Consider the following 5,438-nt stretch of genomic DNA (forward strand, 5'->3'; position numbering starts at 1 on the left):
AAGAATCATGTGGTCTTTGTTTTTGCTTCTGTTTATGTGGTGAATTGCATTTATAGATTTACGTATGTTGAACCATCCCTGCATCCCTGGGATGAAGCCCACTTGGTCGTGGTGGATTATTTTTTTGATAAGTGTCTGGATTCGGTTAGCTAAGATTTTGTTGAAAATTTTTGCATCTATATTCATTAGGGATATTGGTCTGTAGTTTTCTTTTTTTGTTGCATCCTTTCCTGGTTTTGGTATCAGAGTAATATTTGCTTCATAAAACGTGTCGGGGAGGTTTCCGTTCTTCTCGATGTTGTGGAATAGTTTCTGCAAGATAGGTACTAGTTCTTCTTTGTAAGTATGGTAAAATTCAGGTGTGAAGCCATCTGGACCGGGACTTTTCTTTTTAGGGAGATGAAAAAAAAATTTTTTTAAAAAAGAAAGAGAAATGTGAAGAATTTGAATTATGAAAATACACTAATTAGGGGCAAAGGTAGGAAATCATTTGACTGAGGGCCACAGACCCGCGAGGAAAATTAAAACAGATTAGGACACAGGCAGACAAAAAAGATCAACCTTGTTTTGTTAGACAGAGTTTTTTAAAGGGGAGCTATACGTGTTATTTCTTATTTTTACACGAAGAATAAGAAACATAAGATTTCGCACAATGTGTGCGAATATGTAAACACGTCGTCTCTCAGGCTCCCATTGTGATTAAGGATGGAGAAAGAAAAAGAAAGAGCAGCAGGGTGGCCTTGTGAAGGCAGATGACATGTAGGCAGAGAGCAGGGTACGTTCTGAAGGGCTGGTTGAGCTTCTACTTATATTAATATCTCTTATCAACGTTCAGAATTCAGCCGGTACCCTAAGCCCCAAATAATAAAGGAAGGTCACAGAGACCTATGTTCAGGTGTCAGCCGGGAATACCTGATCGTGCCTTGTCTCCCCTCATGTTCTCTGTGCACACAGAACACTTATATTATAAAAACTTTGAGGCAAGAACGGTTCCCTCTTTTGCCCTCTCATTTCTCAAGTGCTGTGGACAAAGATAATTTCCCTCCTTTGCTTTTTCTTCCATAACCTATTGCTTCCTGGTCTCAGAATGGGAGCCAGTGGCTGATCAGTGGTTTGAAAAGCGATCTGGTTTTATTGCAGCAACTGTAATTACTTCAACACGCCCTGCGTTCAGTGCAATTGGGTGACCTCATAGACAGGCTTTACTGGGGAGGATGGCAGCTGTTTGTCCCATGGCGATCTCAAAGGGCTGTCCCAGAGCCAGTTGGGTTGTTGCTCCTGTAATATTGTGCTCTCCTTGATAAACACCCAAGACCTGTTGGCCCCAGGCTCCTGTCAGAAAGACTCAAATGTTAAATGCAAGAGGACTTTCTGTTCTGATAAATAACCCACCCCCCACTGGTCTTTGTTGTCATACATGTGACTGAAGGACCTGTGGAAATCACAGCAGGCGGTAATAACAATACCATCTTGTGTTCACGTGATGTTTGCACGCGCTATATGAGAGTCATATTTTATATCCTCATACATCATCTCACTTGAGAACAACTGCAGCTGAGTTGGATAGGGTTGTTTATCCATTTCATGGATAAAGACTAGAACAAAAGGCTCAACAAGGCCTGGAAAGTTTCAGTAACTTACCCAAGCCCACCCACTGAGTACTGTAGTTACAGACTAAGAGTTAGAACTCTGTCCTCTTGACCCTACTCCAAAGCTAAACAGAAGAAGGAGCCTCAGAGAATTTTGCAGGATCTCCCTTGCCAAAATTAGAAGTGAGTGACAATGTACATCAGTGAACAGTTTCATACCGTTAAAAGACCACTCAGCCACTAGGCCCTAAGGCCATTAAGCCTGAGGTTGCAACAATTTTCCCCACTCTGTCCTGCATGAAACTGGATATAGGGTCCTCAGTTGCTATGCCAAGTTTTAGGGGTCCTATATCGTGTTGAGGAGCCAGCACCCAAGATCTGAGGTGGACATTTTTGTCCTCAGCAGACCCATTGGTTCCTGGGGGGCATCTTTCCTTTTTCTCCTAATAGAGACTCTATCACATTTCCTGGCAACTAAAAAAGTTGAATTCTTATAGAGCATATGGTGGTCTATTGTGTCTCATAAAATAGGGTTGCTAAATAGGTTTAGCAAATAAAAATACAAAATGCCCTAGTTAAATATGAATTTTAGATAAACTATAAATAATGACTAGAGGTATATCCTAAATATTATATTTTATCCGGTAACCTCACTCAAAAAATAAATAAGAACAATAAACATTTTGGATTTTTGGCTGTATTTAAGAGCTGCTATGGAAGCCATCTAATATTCTTCAGAACGTGTTCCCAGGGAGTACCTCTTATTTTTAAAATATTATTTCTTTGTCATCTTAACCCAAATAAGGCAGGCTAAAATTTCAGATAATTAAATTGAAATTGAAACTCTGATCTCCTTGTGAATTCAGGTTCCAGCTTGTTAAAGATGTTCTCTTCTACATCCAAATTAATTGAATATTGGATTAGAAGGAGGATAGTAAATTCATCAAGAGAAATTTAATTTTGTTGTTGACTTGAAACACCTGAGTCCTTAAGCATGGCACTCTAAATTCACCTAAACTGAGATAAAAAACCTAAAACAGAAAAGAGAAAAATGAAACTGCCTATTGATGAGATTAAGATGGACAGAGCTATGTGCTGTTTACACAATTAAATGAGGCGTATGTGATCATTTCCATGGTAACAAATTATATGAAGGTATTCAGAGTAAGGAGAGATCAAAGGTTTGGTTTAATAGAAGGTTTGCACATGGAGATTTTTTAAAACTTGAACAAAATTGTAATATCTATAACAGAAGTTATGAAGGCTGATATATATTCAGAGAAGCATACCATTTAATATTGCTCATCAACTGAAACCTGCATTTTTCTTGAAATGCAAGGTCAAGAAAAGTGCATGGGGATCCTGGCAGGCTATGAGAAGTACCCAGAAGACTGGAGAATGGCTTTAAAGCCTGGTGTTGTATGTTACATGTAGTTGTCAACTCTGGCTCAATGGTACTCAGGCTCAGGGTACTATGATTCACATGGGCGTCCTATTTTATTGCTTTGTGTCAAGCTGTCACTTATACAGTATTGGAATTGTACATTGGGGTCCATCTTCACTCCATGTTAGGAAGGCATAGTGGATATTTATTAACCACAGTAGAACTCCACTTCTGGGAAGTGAATCAATGAATCACTGTAGCCATGGAGATGGAGTTCCATGATTGGGCCATTGCCACAGCCACGGGGAATCATTGATTCATCAAGTGAACACGTATTCAGTGAGGGTCCTCTAGGGGTGAGCAATATTGTAGACACTGGGATTTATTTATTGCTTAGGAAAAAAACCCCAAAAAACAAATATCAAAATTCCTGCTCTAATGGGAGAATTACCTTCTAGTGAGGAGAGACTGACCCTCAAGATCATTCATTTGTTCATTCCATAGCAAATGTTTATTGAGTCCTTGTGCACCAGGCACTGTTGTAGACACCAGGGTATATTAATAAGCAAAGCAGACAATAATCCCTGCCTTATGGAGTTAGCAGTGTAGTAGTAGGAGCTACTCTGGTAATGTGATGCCTGCAGGTCTGTTCTTTTTGCTTAAGATTGCTTTGGCTCTTTGGTCTCTATTTTGGTTGCAAATGAAGCATAGAATTATTTTTTCTAGACCTATGAAATTTGATATTGGTATTTTGATGAGAATTGCTTTGAATCTGTAAATCACTTTGAGCAGTATAGACATTTTAACAATGTTGATTCTACTGATCCATGAGCATGATGTGTTTTTCCATTTATTTGTGTTTCTGTGATTTCTTTCCTCGGTGTTCCATAGTTCTCCTTGTAGAGGTCTTTCACCTCCTTGCCTGAGCATATTCCTAAGTATTTTATTTTCTTTGTAGCTATTGTGAATGGTATTGACTCTTTGACTTGACTCTCAGCTTGGCTGTTACTGGCATATAGGAATGCTCCTGATTTGTGTACATTGCTTTTGTAACCTGAGACTTTTCTGAATTCACTTATCAATTCCAAGAGTCTCTTGGTGGAGCCTTTGCAATTTTCTGGTTACAAGAGCAGATCATAAAAACAATGGTTAGTTGCTGTGAAGTAGGCGGTAATGCCTTAACCACACCTGAGAGCCTTTCCCATCCTTGTCAAGAGGAGTGCTAACCTTCTCTCCTTTCATAGAACACAAGAGCTAGATAATAATCTTTACAAACTAGTAAATTACATATTAGAAGGTGATAAATGCTATGGGGGGAAAAGAGTAGGATAAGGCGAGATGGGGGTTTCTTGGGGGGCAGGGCTGTACTTTAGATGGGGAGGCCTCACTGAGAAGGGCATGTTTGAGTAAAAGACCCAGGAGGGTGAGGGAGGGGGCCACCAGGTTACCGGGGCCACGACCACTCTTTGGTTCAGGAGTAAGCATGTAACCTAAGGCAGGCCAACTACTATCTCTTTTTGCAATTTTTCAATCAAAACCAAGCCCACCCTTTTCCCTCTTGCTTACAAAGCTGAAGGGAAGTGAGCCTGGAGCTGCTAGCAGCTGAGCCCCTGCATCGGGAGACAGCGATGATGGAGGAGAGGGAAGAGGACATAAGAAATGGAGAAGGTGGCCCCGGGGACCAGAGAGCCTGGGAAATGGGAGCCCAAGGCCACTCCATGCCTGTCTCTTTAGCAGCTCAGTTCTGTGAGCCAAGATTTCCCCTCTTTTGCTTCAGCTAACTCCGGTTGGGTTGCTGTGACTTGCAAGCAAAGAGGGCGTGCAAACTCGAAGGGAACTCCCAGCCTTCGGAGCAGAGCACCGGCTCCGGGTAAGTCGCCTGACAGCACCTATCCTCCACGCTGTACCTATAGGCCCTGCCCCGAGAAACACCTCCTAGATGTTTGACTATATAGGGCTTATTCGATTCCAGGAGGGAAAAAAGTATGTTAGGCTGCTGACTTTTTATTTGGTGAAATGAAGATATGAGAAATTATATAACCAGCGATCAACCGCTTTCGCCATCATTTCATGCAAGATGTGGGACATTTTCAAACCCTGAAGGTGGAGGGCGTAGTTCAGAATAAAGGATAGTATCATGAATGGAATAAAATAATGTTATGAAAGCCCCACTTGATTTTCCTTGTTTCACAAAGGACTGGGGAGAGTGCCTCAGAGACCAGCCCCAGTGTACCTCGGAGTGTTTGGAACTATTGTCATAGAGCACAAGGGACTCAGACTTTCCAGGAAGACACGGAACCAAAAGGGCCAGCTTCCTCTTTCCAAACCCTCATTAGGTGAGTTGTTTTATAGGCACTACATCCTGTGGGTAAAAGGGTTTTATAGTTAGCAGAGAATTGCCTGGCCTTTGGGAACAATAGAATATTGCAATACCTTCTATTGCTGGAATGAGAGGAAACCTAGTG

At 41.2% G+C, this 5,438-nt stretch overlaps 1 pseudogene; it reads right to left on the reverse strand.

Moving 5' to 3' along the window:
- Nucleotides 1-4,110: 4,110 nt before the first annotated feature.
- Nucleotides 4,111-4,222, reverse strand: LOC142876819 (uncharacterized; annotated as a pseudogene).
- Between the last annotated feature and the right edge of the window lie 1,216 nt (nucleotides 4,223-5,438).

This window comes from Microcebus murinus, chromosome 15 (assembly GCF_040939455.1).
Source record: "Microcebus murinus isolate Inina chromosome 15, M.murinus_Inina_mat1.0, whole genome shotgun sequence".
Taxonomy (NCBI): domain Eukaryota; kingdom Metazoa; phylum Chordata; class Mammalia; order Primates; family Cheirogaleidae; genus Microcebus; species Microcebus murinus.